The sequence below is a fragment of the Carcharodon carcharias genome, chromosome 13 (assembly GCF_017639515.1).
Source record: "Carcharodon carcharias isolate sCarCar2 chromosome 13, sCarCar2.pri, whole genome shotgun sequence".
NCBI lineage: Eukaryota > Metazoa > Chordata > Chondrichthyes > Lamniformes > Lamnidae > Carcharodon > Carcharodon carcharias.
Genome location: NC_054479.1, coordinates 32,520,208 through 32,541,954, shown reverse-complemented (window position 1 = coordinate 32,541,954; position 21,747 = coordinate 32,520,208). Strand labels below are relative to the sequence as shown.

The 21,747-nt window shown below is 40.9% G+C and overlaps 1 protein-coding gene across 4 annotated transcripts in view; it reads left to right on the top strand.

Annotated features, from left to right (window-relative positions):
- ift81 (intraflagellar transport 81 homolog) overlaps window positions 1–21,747 on the top strand; it is a 104,716-nt gene that overhangs the window by 44,179 nt on the left and 38,790 nt on the right. The gene's annotated exons all lie outside the window — the stretch shown is intronic.

Here is a 21,747-nt window from a genome sequence, read left to right as displayed (position 1 = left end):
CAGTGACCAATCTTTGGTGGACTAAGAGGCTGTGTTGTGTTGTGGATTTATAAAATGTGCATTTGTATCTGTTTCCTCTACATGTTGAATTTCCATTATGTGCAAAAGTGGCTCGAGTAGGGGAAAGGAAAAAATACTAAGCGGAGGTAAAAAATGGAAAATTGAAGGGAAATTTGAGCTGGACACTCATTCCCTTCTGGCAATTGACTAAAGTGACACTTGCTAGAAGTAGTTGCTTATTTACCATGGCTGAGGGAATGGTGTGACACTTTAGACTGAGCAGAAGAATTATCATAATTATTATTGGTGTTTGAATCCCTTGTCAGTTCCAAATTAACATCAGAAACATACATTGATTCAGCAAAATTAGCATATGTCTAGAATACATAGATTTGGCAAAATTGCCTAGTTTACTCTGTGTATCCTGATGCCCACCTTGAGCTGAGTCTGATGTCTGAAACAATTTGAGACCAATTTACATTAGGAGGGGAAGATCTTTTAATTTTTCATTCTTAAGTTGTGGCCATGGCAGTCAAGACCATCATTTGTTGCTGACCCCTACCTGCCTTTTAAGGAGATGGTGCTGGGCCTTCCTCTTGGACCATTGCGGTCCATAGATGAAGATGCTCCCACAATGCTGTTAAGTAGGGAGTTCCAGGATTTTACCCAGTGACCATGAAAAAGAATGATGATCGGTGTCCGAGTCAGGATGTTGTGTGACATGGAGGGGAATTTGGAGGTGACAGTGTTTCTATGTAGCTGCTGCCCTTTTCTTCCTAGATGGTGGAGATATGAAATTTTCGAAGGGCTGCCAAAGAAACTTTGGCGAGTGGCTACAGTGCATCTTGAAGATGGTAAATACTGCAGCCATAGTACACCAGTGCTGGAGGACGTGGATGTTTATGCTGTTGGATGAACTGTTGATCAAGTAGCCTGCTTTGTCCTGGATGGTGTCACATTTCTTGAGTGTTGGTATAGCTGTACTCTACCAAGAGAGTGGAGAATATTAGTTGAATTTCTGGCCAGGGGTCGCCACAGGATATTAATGATGGGGAACTTGGGGATGGTCATCTTGTTGTTAGTCAATTCATTGGGAAGTGGTTAGGCTCCCTCTTGTTGGAAATGGTCAATGCCTGGTGTTTGTTTAACTTGCTGCTTATCAGCCCAAATGTGGACATTGTCCAGTTTTTACTGTGTTCAGGTGAATAGATGACTTAATTATCTGATGAATTGCAAATGAAACGGAACGCTGTGCTATCGTCTGCGTACAACTCCAACTCTAACTTTATGATGGAGCAGCTGAAGATGGTTCTGCAAGGACTTGGGATTTCTGCAGTCATATCCCTGGGCTGAGATTATTGGCCTGCAATAACCACAACCAAATTCCTTTGAACCAGGCAGAACTCCAGCCTCTGGTGCATTTTCTCATGATTGCTATTGAATTCTGCTTTATTATGGTTCCTTGATATCCACTTGGTTGAATGTTGCCTTGATGTTAAGGGCAGTCACTCTCACCTCACCCCTGGAATTTACCTCCTGTCCAGTTTGGACCAAGACTAATGAGTGGAGCCAGGTGGCCCTGCAGGAACCCACATTAAGCATTGGTGAGCAGATTATTGGTGAGTACATGCCACTTGATCACTTGTGGAAGTTTGTGACTAGTAGAATAGTAATTGGTAGGGTTAAATTTTCCTATTCTGGACAGGACATAACTAGGTAATATTCCACATTGTTGGGTAGATGCCAGAATTGCAGTTTAGGATGGGGAGCACTTAGTACTTGAAAGTGTGTCATCAGCAGTACAACCTAGATGCTGTTGAAGCCTAAATCCTTTGCACTCTCAAAATACACTCAGCCATTTCTTTATGTCACTTGGAGTGAATCACCATGACTAAAGAATGGAACCTGTGACATTGGGGACCTGGGGAGGGAGAGAAGGATCGTCTACTCAACACTTCTGGCTGAAGGTGGTTGCAAATGCTTCAGGCTTTTTTTTACATATGCACTGAGCTCTGCTATCATCATGGATAGGGATGCTCATAGATCCCCCTCTTCCTCCTCTTAGTTGTTTAATTACCACTATTCGTGACTTGTTGCAGAGCTTTGATCTGATGTGTTGGCTGTGACATCTGATGACAAAATGCAATTTTATCAACCTGACTTGCGTTGATTCAGCATTTCCATTTCTCACCCACTCAGCACTCCAAGCTGTTTCATGCTGTTTTGTAACATCAATAGCTTTAATTTATTAATTAAAACTCTGCAATTGAATTGGAGATCCACAATAACATCATTGCTCTGAGTGCCCAGATGTTTTTTTCCATAATCCTGCATCTTCCTTCACATTTCGCTTAAAATATACAATGGTTTCTGCGTCAACTGCCTCATATCAAAGCATTCCATGCTCCAACAACTGCGAAATTTCTTCTCATCTCTCTCTCTCTTGTCCTTGCTGATCATTTTGACTTGCTCTCTATGGCTTTAATATTGCTCCTATCATTGTGGGCCCAAAATTGCATACAATATTTTCACTGTGGCCTAAACATTGTCTTGTTTACATTTATCATAACCTCTTTTATCTTGTACTTCTCAATGTACAATATTTCAAATGTAGCTGGCTTTTTTGTGGCTTTATAGCCCTGCATTCACATTTTCAGGGAATTATTCACCTGCATCCCTAAATATCTGTTTTTCTATGACCATCAGCCTATAGCTATTGAATGTATATGCATTTCTTGGTTTTTCTCCCAAAGTGCATCACCACACACGTGCAAACACGTATGTACAGCATAGAGTGGTGGTGACAGTTGATTTTTCACACTGGAGGGAGCCATGATGTTCTTCAGAGTTTGGTATCAGGACCAGTGCTTTTTTTGATATACATTAATGACCTGGACTTGGGTATATAGGGCATAATGTCAAAGTTTGCAAATAACATGAAACTGAGAAATGAGGAAGATTGTAACAGACTTCAGGAGGCCATAGACTGGTGAAATGGGCAAACACATGGCAGGTGAAATCTAATGCAAAGTAGTGTGAAGAGATGCATTTTAGAAGAATGAGGAGAGCCAATATAATTTTAAATGGCACAATTTTAAAGAGGGCGCAGGAACAGAGTCCTGAGAGATTACATGCAGTAATTTTTGAAGGTGGTGGGACAATTTCATACAGCTGCCTTTAAAAAAAAATCTTACAGGATCCTTGAAGTTATAAGCCTCAGGCTGGACTATTGTGTTCAATTCTGGGAAGACAATTTAGGAAGGATGATAATATCTTTGAAAATGTTGAGGACATTTATTAGACTGGTGCCAGAGATAAGGAACTTCATGGAGAGAATAGAAATGCTGGGTTTGTTACCTTTAGAGCAGATAATGTCAAGGGGAGATTTATTAGAGGTGTTCAAAATCCTGAAGATCTTTGATAGAGTAAATATGGAGTATGCGAGTAAGAAATTCTTGCTAAAATTGTAGAGGGCGTTGGTGAGACCACACCAGGAGCACTGCATAAAGCTTTAGTCTCCGACCTAAAGAAGGATATTTTTCTTTATCCAGGTTGCAACAAAACTTTACTAGATTGATTTCTGGGATGAGAGGGTTGTCCTATGAGAAGAAATTGATTAGAAAAGGGCCTATACTCTCTGGCGTTTGGAAGAATGAGAGGTGATCCCATTGAAACATATAAAATTCCGAGAGGTTGTTACAAAGTAAACGCTGAGAGGCTGTTCCCTTGGCTGGAGTCCAGAACTGGAAGGCATAGTCTCCGGATAAGGGGGCAACCATTTTGGCCTGGGATGAGGAGGAATTTCTTTACTCAGAGGGCTGTGAATCTTTTAAATTCTCTACTCCGTAGGGCTGTGGATGCTTAGTCGTTGAATATATTCAAGGCTGAGATTGATAGATTTTTGGATTTTAAGGGAATTAAGGGATATGGGAATAGGATGGAAAAGTGGAGCTGAGGTTGAAGACAGCCATGGTCTCATCAAGTGGCAGAGTAGGTTTGAGGGGCCATATGGCTTAGACAGCTTCTATTTCTTATGTTATGGTAAAATGTTGCCACTGGCAGAAGGGTCAGTAACCAAAGGACTCAGACTTAAGGTAATTAGCCAAAGATGAGAACTTTTAAAATTATTACTTTGATCTGGAATGCACTGCCTGAAAGAATGGTGTAAGTAAATTCACTTGTAACTTTAAGAAGGAAACTGGATAAATATTTGAAGGGGAGAAAATTGCAGAGCTTTGGGAAAAGAATGCGGGCTTGAGACTAATTGGTCAGTTCTTTGAAAGAACTGGCAGAAGTACGATGGGCAAAATGTCCTACTTTTACGCTGCAGGATTCTTTGATTCTCTGTATTAAGTTACATCTGCCACCTGTCTGCCCATTCCAATAATTTTCCCATTTCCTTCTGAAGTAGTTTATAGTCCTTACTATTTGCCAATCTTTAAAGTAATCAGCAAATTCATTGTTGTGCACATTAGGCAAATTGCAAATCCTCTGGATATATTGTGAACAAAAATGGGCCACCACTTCCAACTACTCTCCAATCTGAACAAAATCCATTATCCCTAAATTTTCTGTCAGTGAATCAACTTTCTATGTGGGCTTTATACCATATACCTGAATCTTTATAGTGAGTCTTTTGTCAAATACATTAATGAATACCTTATGAAAATCCATATACACTATCTTATTTTCTTTTACACACTGTATGGCAAATGCTGTTTCCTCCTTCTGAATTTGGATTCATTACCTCCTGTCAATTCTTACACTGTAAGCAACTGCTAATCCTGAGTGGCATGTCCTTGTGTGAGTAGTTTTATATTGCTTTGACATTATTGGCTTGTGGTGTTTTTAGACTAAGATGAAACAATGTTGTTAGCCATGGAGAATTGCATGAGTAGTATATTTATAGCTCTTATGGACTACTTTAAGTCTCCATTACACTGGTTGGACCTAATGTTTGTGCCTATTGCACAATAACTATAGCATTTGTATAATTGTTACCAATTTTCAAAGTGGAAAAAGTAATACTTCTGCAGATGATATTTTTAACAGCAAGTGGAGATTCCAGTTTAAGGTCGAATTACTGTTTTCCTTTCAAATGGGACGAGATGGACTTATTGTGTAGTCTGAGTCGGAAGGAGTGGGGGATGCCTGTAACCTACTAAGTATGTAATGTCCCGGCTCTGGTTACCAAACTATGATTATCATTTGTGGCTTGCCAAAAAACAGGTGGCATTGACCTACGACAAATACATCACACATGCTGCATTCTTTTCACAATATTTGATTAAGATCCCTAGATCTTTTGAAGATCCAAAGTGTAATTAACCAGGATTGCAGCTGGTTACAATTTTCTTTTCCCTGTTATGCTTAACAATGAAATCCTGAATGTGTTTCAAACAACAAAAACTTCTATTTGAATAGTTCCTTTAACATCATAAAACAGCCCTTGGTGCTTCACAGGAGCATTATAACACAAAATGTGACAGGGTCACAGAAGGAGGTATTAGGTCAAATGAGCAAAAGCTTGGTCAAACAACAAGGTTTTAAAGAGTGTCTTAAAGGAGGAAAGCGAAATAGAGAGGCAGAGAGGTGAAAGGAGGGAATCCCAGAACTTGGGGCCCAGGCAGCTGAAGGCATAGCCACTAATGGTGGAGCAATTAAAACCAAGCATACTCAAGAGTTCAGAATTAGGTGAGCTCAGATTTCTGAGTGTTGTGGAGTTGCAGATGATGGAGATAGGGAGGGGTGAGACCATGGAGGGATTTGAAACCAAAAATGAAAATTTTAAAATCATCACCTTGCTGGACCAGAAGCCAATGTAAATCACAGGGGTGATAAGATTTTGTGCGAATTAAGACACAGGCAGCAGAAGTTCAGATGACCTCGTTTATGGAAGGTACAATGTGGGAATGCCAGGAATACGTTGGAATAGTCAAATCTAGAGGTAAAAAAAGCATGATTGAGGGTTTTGGTAGCAAATGAGCTGAGGTGGGCAAAGTCAGGTAATGTTACAAAGATTAAAGCTCACCTCAGGATCAAATATGACACCAAGATTGTGAACAGACTGGATTAGTCTCTGTTGCCAGGATGAGAAATGGAGTCAGAAGCTAGGGAACGGAGATTGGAGTGGGGGACCAAAAACAATGGTTTAAATCTTCCCGATGTTTAATTGGAGCAAATATTTGCTCACGTAGCACTTAGTGTCAAATAAAAGCAGTCTGATAATTTAGCAACAATGGCAGAGTTGACTGAGGCAGTGGTTAGGTAGAACTGGGTGTTTTCAGTGTATATATGAAAATTAATGCTATGCTTTTGTGCGATGTCACTGAGGGGCAGGGTGTAGATGAGAAATAGAAGGGGGCCAAAAAGATCATAAGATCGTAAGATCATAAGAAATAGGAGTAGAAGAGAGGAGCAACACCTGAGGAGAGAGAGCTATTAATATCGGCTAACACAGAAACAGATGGGAAAGTTGGGTGGTCAGCAGGTTAGTGGAATTAGGGTTGAGGGAGCAGAAGGTGGGTCTCACTGACAACACGGAAGAGATATTCGAGAATGAAACAGGTTCAGGGGTTGAGTAGTGGGAACTTTAGAGGAAGTTTAGCCTGGTGAACTAATGGAAGGGAGGGACGTGGCAGAGACAACTGACCAAATGGTATTGATCTGAGTAACAATGAACTCCATGAGCTCCTTGCACCTATTGTTGGAGGAGACAGGGGAGAGGGGTTTAAGAAGACTGTTTGCAGTAGTGAAAAGAAACTGGGATTATCTTTGCATTCCAGGATAATCCTTGAATAGTGATCAGTTTAGGCAGATATGAGCACGACCCTTGTACAATAGTACTTTGTATGAGATCTGGCAATGGATGGCTAAACCAGTTGTTCGCCATATCCTTCCAAGTCTGGATCCCTTGGACTTAAAGAAGCAGAGATGAGGGCTATATCAAAGACAATAACCGGGATATGAGAGAATAATGATTTTATTGGGAATCAGGGCATCAAAGCTAGAGCTGAGGGTGTGGTTGAGTAAATCAGTAACTGCAGAAATGTTGTGGTGAACAGAAGGCCAAAGGCTAGACAATTTGGGATTTTGGAAGTGCAGTTGTAGAGTGGTTTAAGTTGTAAATTAGTGCTTCCCAAACTTTTTCCCCATTTTGAGGCATGAAAATTGCTGTGACCCCTCGGTGGGAGGTGTGGGGGGAAAGACCAGTGAGAGTGGGGGTGGGGGTAGAGTGTTTAATCTTCATCCTATTTTTTAAAAACCTAACTTTTCACAGAGTCTTTTGAATCATGATTCAAGCATCAGTCATTTAGGCCCCACCCACATTTCATATATATATATTAAAAAAAGGATTTAAAGGGGCCTTACATTCAGTTGCAGCTCCAAGGCAGCCAATGCTGCTGCAGAGCTTGCAATCTCAGAATATCACCTTGCAATCCCGTCCCCACTTTGGGAAGCCTTGTTGTCGATGATTGGGGGATAGTTTGTTTTCCCAATGGCAGATATGGAAGGAAGGAAGTAGCATTGGGGAGTGGAAGGGGCGATGTGCATGGAGAATGATCAGAAATGGCCTTAACTGTGATTTATACGAGGAGGGTAGCAAGAACACGTGAGATGGAAATGTCAAAGGGCTGGTGTAAATATGGGTTGGGGAGTTTACACGGAGGGAGAGATTTAAGGAGGATAAGAGGGCAGTGAACTCAGAGGAGGGAGAATTATGATGGAAATTGAAATCACCAAGGATAAGGTGACATTCAGTGCAAACACTGAGGGAGGAAAGTAGTGAAAAGAATTTCTAGTGTCCTTGGCAGGGTGGTAGAGAATCATGGTTTTGAATGAAGTGAGAGGGATGGAACAAGATGAGATGTTCAAAGGAGGGGAAAATGCCAGAAAAATAAGGGGTCAGGCCAGATGTGATTTGGTGCTTAGTGCTACACTACCACCATGATGGTCTTGATGGGCAAGTGGTGGAATATATATCCAGGCAGGAAGCTTCATTTAGGAGAAAGATGTCATTACCCCTAGGCCAGGCTTCTGTTAAAGCCATGATGTTAATGCAATCATCTACAATACGTCCTTGCATGGAAAGGGCCTTGTTTACAAGTGAACGGACATTCTTGAGAGAGACTGATGAGAACAGAGTCTGCAGGATCAACATTGGGAGAGCTGAATTGTACAGGAAGGAGATTGACAAGATTAGCCCCGATGAGAGAATGTGATGGGGCAATTGGAGTTGCTGCTCATATTGAGTTAGAGTCAAAAGTCATTTGGTGCATGCCGAGTGAGGCACAAGGGAAGCTATAGGTTTGCCTAAGAGGGGACGGCAAGATCAAGGAGGGCAAGGAGCACCAAAGGGTCAGGGCAGAGAATTGAGAGGGCAGAACACCTGAGTGGAGGCATGAAAGGAGGCTTTTTGATATAAGAGCCTTCTCCTGCTCCTATTTCTTATGTTCTTATGTAAGAGAGGGGTCTTGGAGGGGTGAAGAGTAAGAGCAAAAGTAGAAATAGTGTTGGGCTCAGGTCCAGAGCAGCAACCAAAATACACGCACAAATGAACTCTGGGAAAGCTCAAGTTCCAGAGCCTTACTACTTAAAAATTTTAATACATAAAAACTTGATAGTAAACTAGTAATAGATAAGAGATGATATGAAGGAGTCCAGTGTCTAAGTCAAAGGTCCTGGGATAGGATACTGGTGACGTAGGTGAGTTGGAGCATCAGCGAACTGCTGTCTGCATTTGAAGACAGGCGTAGCGAGTGAAATCCAGTAACTGTTTGAGGATCTTCCCTTTACAGACATGTAAACTGCAGACATTCTATCTTTATATTTACACGTGCCTTCATAAAATAAAACTTTGAAGGATTAACTTTATTACCTGAACCACACTTGATGAAACAGAAGTATTATCTTGTAGCAATTTGGAATTTGCCTCTGTTGCCTCTTTCTTTTTTAAACTTGCAATGATTATGTGGCATTAGTTTCAACTTATTGGGGGGTGGGGGGTTAAGTCTTTAAGCATAATGGAACATTATTTATCAACATGAGTTTAACATCCTGGATCCCAACTAGGCAATTGTAACTTGTAGTATTAATAACATTTCAAGAGCCCAATGATGGTGTGAGAATGTGGCTGTCTTTTGACACCTGAGGGCATAGGCCTTGTTCAATTGTACTTACTTGGTGAGGGGCTTAATGAAGGCAGATGCATGGGACTTGCCACATCGAAGAGTAGGCATTACATTCACTGTTGTAACTTTGATTGACAACTCTGTAGGCTGAATCCACTCCCAACTAATCATCTCCGAGTTCTTGCTTTCTTGCACTTTCACACTTGCACACACTCTCACACAAACACCTGTTGAATCTTCTGTGGCATTGTGCATGGTAGGTTGGAGATTATGATCTGTTTTTTTAAATGTTACCTTTTTTTGATTCCCTGTCTTCTGCTTCTCTCTCCACAACATTTTTGTGTTTATCTCTTCATCCTCTTCTTTCCCTGGATTTTTCTTTGTTCCTTTTGGTTGGGAGGTGAGTGGCATGGTAGTAGAGAAAAGTGACACCAAGGGCTGCAGGCTGAAGTTTCCAGTGGGGTTTCTGGGGAAAATATGCCCTGCAATTTTCAGTAGCTCCCTTCTCATCCCAACCCCCTTTCACTTATGCTTTGTCCAGCCATTGCAGATAACTTTCTGTCCTCCTCCTCCTTATTCAAGTTAGGATGAGGGAAGACAGTGTACCTGTTGTCTTTTTTTTCTCTTCCCTTTTTGTAATATCCCTCCAATGTGTCAGTGACTGGTATATTTATAATTTTGAGATTAATACAAGTATAGTCTGATAAGAGGTTTTCTGTCTGCATCAAAATTCAACTTGATTTATTTCAAAAATTAATTTCCAGTTAGAGTGAGGAATATATCCTGGAAACACTGCACAATCTGAAGATATGCAGTCACCACTTGTCTAGCAATTTCTCATGTCTGGGCAACAATATTATGTCCAAGCCTTTGGAAAAAGCTGAGCTCTTAATTTAGAAACCTTAATGAAGGTGTTTAGTAGCACAAAGCACACCTCAGAGATTAATTGTAACAATCTAATTGCAAAAATTCTACTTTCTTTACAAATTTTTTATTTTTATTTAAAATCCTATTTCAGTTACTGAAGAGAAAAAAATTGTGGATGAAAGTATTTTCAGAAAGCATTTATAATTTGCATAATGGAATGATTGCAGGACTCTATTGTTATTTAAGATTGGAATTCCCATTAGGTTCTGGTAGTTCTGGAAACATGGTAGTTAAGTATAGCAGATTAGTGTACACATTTTAACATCAAAATTCCAATGGGAAGTGCTTACATAAATCATACGTACCATTGAAGAAAATTTATGTAAAAATGTTATTGCTGCCAAAAGAGGCATATCTAAGCTTTTAGTCTTGCACTCATCAGGACACTCGCAAGAATACCAATATAAGGGGTAAAGCAACAATTTACACTGCATGTGAAGAGAACTGATTGGTTGGCAACTGGTGTTGCCATGGTGAATGCACCACTGATGGTGACTGACAGTTAACTGCCAAGCATTGTTTGCAACTTAAACCAGGCTGCTTAACCCTGATTGGTCAAGGCATTGCCCTGCGGAATGAGTCAGCAAATGGCTGTCACTTAGTTAGCTGAAACAGGCGCAATGTACATGTTCTCTCCATTTGCAAAGAACAGGGCCCTGCATATTAATATATATGTAGTTTCCAGTACGTGCAAATGCGCCACATTGTGAGCCCGACAGACAATCTTAAATTGGTTGCCAGCATAATTCTTAGCACTTTGGACAACATTTGCTAAATACTCCTCAATCACGGAGTTGTATCTAATGTTGGACACTGTTTTGAGTTTTGCAAGCATGGGCTGGTTGGGTACAGTCTGTACCCTGCCTGTTGCAAACAGCAGCTGGGACATGCTGTTTGATATGTTCCGCCAATCTTTGGAACGTACGGCCTACATACCTAGCATCATGTGGCATTGAAATTCATATATCATGTTATTTATTTGTGTGATGGACAGAACATCTTTTGATGGCAGCATCCTGCTAGTGGCGAACACCACTGATGTTGCGACTGCATAGTAACAGCGTGAAACAGCTAGCTTCACCTGTTGCTCAAATTTTTGAGATACCTTGCCCTTCCAGGGTAATCTGAGGTAGACTGGGCACTTTTCAGGGCCGAAAGTGATGGCCTTGGGCCTGTTCATGAGTTTGCATGATATATAGCACAAAATGATCTGATCAGGGTAGCCATTATCCTGCAGGATGCCTTTGATGCGCCCTATTTCAGCAGTCAGCTTGCATGGTGAGGAAATGGCTCGGGCCCTATTTACAGGGTAGCCAATAAGACCAATCATAGAGTGTGGAACTGTAAGAATCCCAATGCATATATTGACCAGTGATGGTAAGCTTGTGGTAGACTACAGTAGAGAATCCCCCGGCAGATTTCTCAACTGGTACATCGAGGAAGGGTAGTTCATTTGACTGCTCCATTTCATAGGTGAATCTGTGTGCAAGATGGAGCCCATTAACACATGTAAGGAAATTGTTACATGCCGCTGTGGATTTAAATACAGCAAACGTATCATCCATATATTGGAAAGATGTGAGGGGTGGGAGGTTAGGTGTCATTCCATTGAAGATACGTTTCTCATGGAACCCAACAAAGATGTTTGCGAGAGCTGGACCTAGAGGGGATCATGGCAACATTAGCTATTTGCACGAGGTGCCAAGTTCATAAATTCAATGAATATTGATTCATGCAATGGTGGTGGGTCTAGGTCGCCATGATGTAATCCTTCAGCACAAATATCTATGGCTTCTTTCAGTGGAACATCGATGAATAGGCTAATAATGTCAAATGAGCACATAGACATAGCATTGCTATTGATTTGCAAGTCCTGTAAGGCCTTCGTAAATGTGTATGTAGAAAGTTTGGCCAAAACTGGTTGCAACAATTCACTCAACCATTTGGCCTATTCATGTTGTACAGAATCAGTCACAAATAAGGTGGGGTGTAGAGGGACACCGTTTTTGTGCGTCGTGGGCAGCCCATGCATACGTGGACGTAGTAAACCGGGAGGACGAACCCTGTCATATATATCACATGGTAGCTCATCACTCATACACAAATCCAGCAAGCATTTTTCTTTTAGCTCCGGCTCAAGTGAGGCTGTCTGGTCATGTTGAGCGGCAGATCCAATGGATACAACTTTGGACTTGTCATTAAGAATGGCGTGCATTTTAATGTGGTAAACTAGTGGATCTCCCATAGTGTTGCTCACAATGTGTTGGAGATATTCTAATATTGGGATGTTATGCCAAGAAATCTTACTAAGGGCGCAGACTGCTTGCATTTGGAACATCCCTGAGTTGAGGGAAAGGGGGCCTGGCATCTGTCAGCATTTGGAATGGATATAAGGATTCAGCACTACTTTAGAGGAATGGGGTGGGGCTTCAGAATCTGGAATCACTAGTAGAGGGACACTGGGGTATGTGGTGTCAGGAAAGGAAATCTCAGTGTATGAGAATATTGGGATGGTTCTGTGATCTGGAAACACTGGGTATATGTTCTTGAAATTTCTATACACATTTAGATCAGCTCAATCTTGAAGTGGGAGGCCTGAAAGGATCCTGGATTCAATAGACCTATGATGATGGTTTTCAGCATGGATGTGTGGTCAGATTCTTTATTAAATATGTTGGAATCTGGTCATGTTTTAGGGAGCAGGATCTTACAGCCTTGATAGATTGGGGAGGGGTCCTGGAACTGGGACCCAACTGGCCACTAGCCCCTTTTATAACCATCAGGTTTCCTCCCTGACCCCACCACAACCCCTTCTGTCCCAGGGGTCTCTTCAGCATCACTTTTTCCTATTTTCAGTTGGTTTCTACCTTTATGTTCCTGCTGTAAAGCATTAGATGTAGGATGTTGACACTTTTTCTTGATATGCAGTATATGTATGTTGAACATGTGTAAAATTGTCCAGCATGTAACCTTTGCAACAAAAGAAGTTTAAAGATGGAAAGGTGTTTCCCATCATCCTGTGAGGATCTGAGAGTTTCCTTACTTATTCAAAAAAGCATTGAAAGGAACTGGAGTTTTAATTGTTGACTACTTTACTTCAGAGAAAGTTGGAATTTATTTAAATATATTAACAATACAGTTATTAGGAATGGATGTAATCATGGTTACTTTGTTTATTAGAAAATAAAATAAATATTGTTTGTGGAGAATGGATTACTGTTTATTGTTGTGAAAATTCAGCTAACACTTCTCCTGAACCAATAACAATATTTTGAGTATTTTATTAATTTTTGTTTGTTAGTATTACCTAGTAGAATGCTAAATTATCTACTTCTTTATTCTAGGATTGCATATCAGAAAGTCGCATATCTCCAGCTTGTAATTTTCCATCTATTTAATTTTTACTTTAATATGCAACTCATTTAGATAGAAAGAAGGACTTGCATTTCTGCCTTTAACAGCCTCTGGGCATCCTAAATGCTTTACAGCCAATTTGTCTGCAGTGAGCTCCCACAAACAGTAATGTGATGATCTTGACATCTGTTTAGTGATGTTGATTGAGGAATAAATAATTGCCCTAGTAAACCAAAGAGAACTCCCTGTTTTTCTCTGAAATAATGTGATTGGATCTTTTACATCCACCTGAGAGGAACAGAAGGCGGCCTTGGTTTGATGTCTGAGCTGAAAGGCAGGAACATAAAGAAAGGAGCCATCTGATAATTAAGAAAAATAATGGGTGGGATCTGGGGATGCAAAAGGAATTTCAGAGGTTTGGGGGCAAAAACTGACATTGAGGGAGAACACAGTGCAAAGTTGAAGGGGTCAAGGCATGTAAAGATTTGGGGAATTAATTGGGACTATTCAAAATAAATCATTAGCATATGATTGTGCTTGTTTTGTTTGGGATAGGACTTAGAGGGGAGATGCACTCCCATGGGTGCAGGAGGAGGACAAAACCAAAAAATATAGTTCCTGCACAGCTGTTGGTTCAAAGTGTCATTGGTAGATCCTTACAAGATTCATCTGCTTTTTCTCGTAGCCTCAAATTATGCTTGTCTTGGGAAGAAATTGGGAGGGATTTGATACCCTTTCATGCAGGAAAAAGATTTCACTTATAAATTCTAAATTTAAAACCATCTTTAAAAAAATGACAATGATCATAGTAGACTCATGTCTGTTTCCATATTTGTTTTATAACCAATCTGTTGTAATGTCATTAAACAGTTTTTGCCTGGAAAACTAATTCAAGAGCTGATTTTGTATAATACATAAAGATTGGTTGCCTTTCATTCTATGCTGTGGTTAATTTGAGACTGGTTGGTTCAAAGCACCAACTGTGTCAAATTGGGAAGCACATGTCTATAATGCTTCACATGCTAGCCTTTGAAATCCCTTTAGGCATCCAGTAAATAGGAATGCCACTGTGATATCCTATGCACCATGCTGAAATCCCTTGTTTACTGTAAAGGAGCAGGGCAATCAGAGGGACTGTTATTTTTGCTGTTGGACTACATATGATTTTGGTAAAGCAATATCTGTGTGACAATCTCTTTACATTCACAGCAACAACATCTGGTGTTTAATAAATGTCTTTAACATAATGAAACATTAGAAAGAGCCTGATAGAAGCATTACCCAAAAAATTGAGACTGAGCTGCATGAGATATTAGGAAAGGTGACCAAAAGAGGTCACCGAAGTAGGTTTTAAGCAATGTCTTAAAGGAGAAGAGCTAGGTAGGGAGGAGTAGAGTTTATGGAGGGAATTTCAGAACTTAGGACCAAGGCAGATGAAGGCAGTCAAAAGTGATGAAAATGGGAATTATGCCTTTGTAGATTCCCTGGGCTTTATAAATTGACTCCAAAGAAAAAACTCCACATGTTTAAATTGCAAAACCCGGGTATCTTAACCTAAGAGCAGGACTTTTCCTGCGTTTTCATGGATCTGTTAAGTCATGGTGATAGAATAGGCTTGATTATACCTTTAGTCCTACCAGTTGTACTCCAGTTGTCCCATTCATTAGTTGCTAGAGCAGACCTTTGGCTTAATGATAACCTTCCCTCTTCTGAATCAATAGGTGCAGGGTTTGAGCTCTGCTGCCAATAGTCCCAAAGTTTGGTGATTGGATCTTAAGCTTTAAATTCTGGGTTGACATCCAGCAGGTAAATTGCACCTGGTTGATGAGCATGGCCTCCTCTCCATTACTTCCTGATTTTGTACAACATTTGGGATCCCATAAAACTTTCCTGCCGTATAGGACCCACCATCCTTTCAGCTTTTATAAAGATAGTTGTGGCTGTGGAAAGAACATTCGCGTTGCAGGTTGTCGGACTAAGGTCCTGTTCTGCTTCACACTGTTCTTCAAGGGAAGTATGAAATTATATATTCACACTAGCGCCCCAATCTCCCTCTCTATTCCCATGGTATAAAATCACTAACCTCTGAAGCCATTTCCAATTACTTCTCTATGCACTACAACTCACATTCTCCACATCACTTACAAATCTGAAAGTGCAATTTGTAACAGCCTAGCCTTTCTTTGTGCAGAATCACAGAATTGTTATGGTGCAGAAGGAGGCCATTCGGCCCATTATGTCTGCACCAGCTCTCTCTGCATTTTAACTTTGTGCCCATCTCCTCCCTTTACCCCGTAACCCTGAACATTGTTTCTATTTAAACAATCATCCACTGCCCTCTTGAATGCCTGAGTTGAAACTGCCTCCACCACACTTCCAGGCAGTGCATTCCAAACCCTAATTACTCATGAAAAGGTGAAAAAGCTTTTTCTCACCTCACATTTGCTTCTTTTGCAAACCACTTTAAAACTGTGCCTTCTGGTTTTCAATCCGTTTATGAGCGGGAACAATTTCTCCCTAATTACTCTGTCCAGACCACTCATGAGTTTGAAAACTTCTATCAAACCTCCTCTTAGCCACCTTCTCTCCAAGGAAAACAGACTCAACTTCTCCAATCTTTCCTCATAACTGAAGTGCCTCATCCCTGGAACCTCGTAAACCTCTTCTGCACTCTTTCCAATGCGTTCACATCCTTCCTATAGTGTGATGGTTCAAACTGTACATAATACTCCAGCTGAGGTCTAATCAATGTCTTATCTGGGTTCATCATAACCTCCCTGCTCTTGTACTCTGTCCCTATTAATAAAGCCTAGAGTACTCTATGCTTTAGAAACCATGCTCTGTACCTGTCCTGCCACCTTTAATGACTTATGTACATATGCACCCAGGCGTCTCTGCTCCTGCACACCCTTTAGAATAGTACTCTTTATTTTAAACAAGAACAGAATTACCTGGAAAAACTCAGCAGGTCTGGCAGCATTGGCTGAGAAGAAAAGAGTTTAACTCTTTTCTTCTCCGCTGATGCAGCCAGATCTGCTGAGTTTTTCCAGGTAATTCTGTTTTTGTTTTGGATTTCCAGCATCCGCAGTTTTTTGTTTTTAACTCTTTATTTTATACTGTCTCTCCATGTTCTTTGCACCAAAGTGTATCACCTCCCACTTCTCAGTATTGAACTTTATCTGCCACCTATCTGCCCACTCCATCATGTGTCAATGTCCTTTTGAAGTTCTACACTGTCCTCCTCTCAGTTTACAATTCTCCCAAGTTTTGTGTCATCTGCAAACTTTGAAATTGTCCTCTGCACACGAAGATCTAGATCATTTATATATGTATCAGGAAAAGAAAGGGTCCCAATACTGATCCCTGGGGAACTCCACTACAAACCTTCTTCCAGTCTGAAAAATATCCATGAAGCATTACTGTCTGTTACCTATCCCTCAGCCAATTTTGTGTCCATGTCGTTACTGTCTCTTTTATTCTATGACCTATAACTTTCCTCTCAAGTCTGTTGTGTGGAGTGTATCAAACTCTTTTTGGAAGTCCATATACACCACATAAACTGCCTTGCCCTCATCAACCATCTCTGTTACCTCTTCAAAAAACTCCAGCAAGTTAGTTAGACACGATTACCCTTTAACAAATCCATGCTGACATTTTTCTATGTGAATATTAATTCTATCCTGAATAATTGTTTCTAGAAGTTTCCCCATCACCGAAGTTAAACTGACTGGTCTGTAATTGCAGGCAGATCTTTACAACCTATATTGAACAGCACCCAAACTTGTTACGACACTTCTGGAGCTATTGCTTTGCTCAGCTACTCCCTTCCATCCACCTTTGCCCTTGTTCCCAGCGAAACATTTACTGTCTTCTACCTTGGTTGGTTTCCCTGGAATCTTTACTTCCTTAGGCCTTGGTGATGCAAACCTAAGCATATCTGGCGTGGTTTCTTTAGCCATCCATCACTAGAATTCACTGGAGCATATCAAACATCATGGGGCCTCATGCTCTTTTGTTAATCACCTACCACTCCAGGCACATTCTGGAGAGCAAGTTTAGTTGCCAACTTATTTTCTACACTGCCAGCTGTATTCTTGCCCGTCTGCCTTTACCCCAACCAGTGCAAGGAACTCATGGATAAAATTGAGACTATCATTTTAATTGCCTCTGCGGTTCATGCCACCCCTCCATTCCCTTTGCTCACCAAGCTAAAATTCCCTTCAAGCTTCGCTCTAATTTATCCTTCAAGCTTCGCCCTGATTAATCCTTCAATCTCTCACTAGTTTCTCATCGACTCATGCTTTATCGAAGCTCACTTCATCCATGAGATACTATTTCCCCTTCCTGGCTCCCATTCTATCTAACATTGTAAATGGTTCGTTCTCCTCAGGAACTGTACCCCACCCCCCAATCTCTTTTCAAAATTATCATTATCCCATCTTCAGCCTTTAACATTTGAGCCCTTTAACACGTTGTTATCTCCTAAAGCCATGCCTATCTTTTTTGCACCTCCGTGTTTTTATCTCTCTCAAAGGAGATTTCTGTCACTGCCCCATTACTGAATGATCCTAACCAAAGACGTAAATATCATCCTGTGTGAATATGACTGTGGTTTATTAACCCTACTCAACTGTTTGCAGCCTTTGACATGTTCAGCCCCACCATCCTTCACAAATGCCTTTTTTCCATTATCCAATTTTGTAGGAATTCCCTCTCTTGATGACGTTCTTAACCATCCAATGATAGCCAGAGCATTTGTGACGATGGCTTTCTTTCCTTTCTCCACAATGTTCCTCAGGAATCCTCCAAGGATTTACCCTTGACCCTTTTTGTCTTCATCTACATGCTACCCCATAACCATCATCTACAGACATTGCTTCCACACGGATGCTGACAACACTCTACCTCTTCACCACCTATCTTTCAAGCCCTCCACTGACTCTGCAGCCAGACTGCTTGTTCAACGACCTGTCTTAACTCCTCTGGGTATACACTGGGAAGACAAAAACCATAGGTTTTGACCCCCAACGCAAATTCAGTATTCTTGCTACCAATTCCATCCCCAACTACATGAAGTAAAGGAGCAGAGCTAGATGAAAAGTCTTAGGCAGAGAATTGGAGTGTGAGATGTAGGTGGCTGAAGGCACAGCCATCACACTGGAGTTAAAGAAGGGGAAGACACAAAAGCTCAGAGTTGAATGCAGAGAGTTCTGGAGGATTGTAGGGGTGAAGAGGTTACAGGGCCAGGCAGGGGTTTAAACATAATAAGAATTTTAAATTAGAGCAATTACAGCGCGGTGACTGAAAGGATATGCCCAGCATGCTTTTCAATAAATTGAAGTTTTCAGAGGGTGCAAAATTGGATGCTAGCCAGGAGAACATTGGAACAGTCCACTAAAAGCTAAATACTTGGTGGAGATCTGAAATAAAAACAGAAAGGCCTAGAAAAACCTGGGTCTGGCAACATCTGTGGAGAGAGAAACAGAGTTAATGTTTTGAATCCAGTATGACTCTTCTTCAGAACCGGTTCCGAAGTATTCCAAAGAATAGTCATATTAGATTCAGAGCATTAACTGTTTCTCTCTCCACAGATGCTGCCAGACCTGCTGAGTTTTTCCAGCACTGTTTTTATAGGAAAAGTTGAATCTAGATGTGACAAACACATGGGTGAAGGTTTCAGCAGCAGATAGGCTGTGGCAGTATAATGGTGTTGGAAGTAGGCTGTCCTTTTGATGGAGAGGATATGGGGTCTAAAGCTTAACTCAGGGTCAAATAGGGTGTTGAGATTGTGAATAATTGATTCAGTCTAAGTCAGATTAAAGCATCAAAGTGTTCAACAAAACTTTTGGACCAATCAATTGTGGCAAAAGGCAACTGGCAACAAAACATGGTTGAAAACAATCATAGACGTGATGCATAAAAATGTATTTGTAATGCTCCTGCCCCTAGAAGGTTGTCGGTTTGTTTCAGGTCTAAGTAGATAAAAACAAAAAAACTGCGGATGCTGGAAATCCAAAACAAAAACAGAATTACCTGGAAAAACTCAGCAGGTCTGGCAGCATCGGTGGAGAAGAAAAGAGTTGACGTTTCTAAGTAGACTTTATCCTAGGTTTTAAATTTTCTGAATAAGGCAAATGAGAAAATGGAATTTGTTGCCGTCTTGATTCTGTTATTAAATTCAGTGGGATGATTTTAAGAATTAAAAATGTAGGTAAGAATTAAAGATATCAAGAAAGAGCAGAGACTTTATTTTACTTTAATCAATTAATCATGAACTTAAATACACCTACACCATTATTTTTCTGCCTTAAGTGGCTGTAGTGAGAACTAATGTAAATCTAGGAAATTCACGATCATTATTGACTTAGTGTGGGGGATGCAGATCAGAGCTATGATCAATTTTGTGTGGTGGTTTCAGTGTTGATTTAGTAGTACGTAAGTCCTATGAAATTATGCTGTAGTGTGAATAGTGCCTTAATTCACATTAATCCATAATTTCTTCTACACTGGAAAACTGACCAGATGCAGAATAGGACAAATCTTCACTAAATTTTGGATCATTAACTCACCATGTGCAAATATTTCATGAGCAAGTCTATGAAGAAATATCTCCTGAAGGTTACTGGAGTGTGCAAAAGTGTTTTCTGAAGGAGATATTTTGAACTCGGATGTTATCTTTATTGTTTTCCAATTATTTATAATATCTAAATCTTGCTGTGTTTTGCCCCTTCTATGTATCATCTTACTCATAAATAAATGTAACTATTAGTTTTAACCTGAATGTAATGATTATATAATAGGTATTTAGCACCTTTTTTAGTAGATAGGAGTGTTGTTGGCTATCCCACATAAGAGATTGTGTGTTACACCAAAACTGAAATACAATGGTTAGTCCAATGATTTTTTTTTTCATTCACTCATGGGATGTGGGCTTCGCTGGCTGGGACAACATTTATTTCCCGTCTCTAGTTGCCCTTGAGAAGGTGGTGGTGAGCTGCCTTCTTGAACCGCTGAAGCCAATGTGGGGTAGGTACACCCACAGTGCTATTAAGAAGGGAGTTGCAGGATTTTGACCCAGGGACAGTGAAGGAACGGCGATATATTTCCAAGTCAGGATGGTCAGTGGCTTGGAGGGGAACTTGGAGGTGGTGGTGTTCCCATCTATCTGCTGCCCTTGTCCTTCTAAATGGTAGTGGTTGTTGGTTTGTAAGGTGCTGTCTAAGGAGCCTTGGTGAATTCCTGCAGTGCATCTTGTAAATGGTACACGCTGCTGCTGTGCGTCGGTGGTGGAGGGACTGAATGTTTGTGGATGTAATGCCAATCAAGCGGGCTGCTTTGTGCTGGACAGTGTTGAGCTTTTTGTTGAGCTGCACTCATCCAGGCAAGTGGGGAGTATTCCATCGCACTCCTGACTTGTGCCTTGTATACGGTGGACAGGCTTTGGAGAATCAGTAGGTAAGTTACTTGTCGCAGGAATTTAACGCTGAAATGTGTGAGGTGATACATTTTGGAAGGAGTAATTTGACACTAGGAAGTTCTGAGGAACAAAGGGACCTTGGCATTTGTGTACATAGATCGCTGAAGGCAGAGGGGCATGTTAGTGGGGTGGTGAAAAAGGCATACACCAACAGACAATCAAGGCTAGAACTGGGGCTCTTAAGTCACTCTAAAATTATTCTCCACAGAAACCTCTGATTTGTAATTACAACACTCTTTTGAATCCTTTACCACAGGCTATTGAGGTAATAGAAATAACCCCTTTCACAACCTCAGGACATCCCAATTAGGTATTGTACTTTCCAAGTGTAATCACTTTATCAATCGAGGCATAGACTACAAAAGTAGGGAGGTCATGTTTGAGTTGTATAGAACCTTGGTAAGGCCAAAGCTGAAGTACTGTGTGCAGTTCTGGTTGCCACTTTAAAGGAAGGATGTGATTGCACTGGAGGGGGTGCAGAGGAGATTCACCAGGATGTTGCCTGGGATGAAACATTTAAGTTATGAAGAGAGGTTGGATAGATTTAGGTTGTTTTCGTTGGAGTAGAGAAGACTGAGGGGCGACCTGATTGAGGTGTACAAGATTATGAGGGGCATGGACAGGGTGGATAGGGAGTAGCTGCTCCCTTTAGTTGAAGGGTCAGTCACGAGTTTAAGGTGAGGGGCAGGAGGTTTAGAGAGGATGTGAGGAAAAACTTTTTTACCCAGAGGGTTGTGACGGTTTGGACTGGCTGGGAGAGTGATGGAGGTGGGTTGCCTCACATCCTTTAAAAAGTACCCTGATGAGCTCTTGGCACGTCATAACTTTCAAGGCTATGGGCCAAGCGCTGGTAAATGG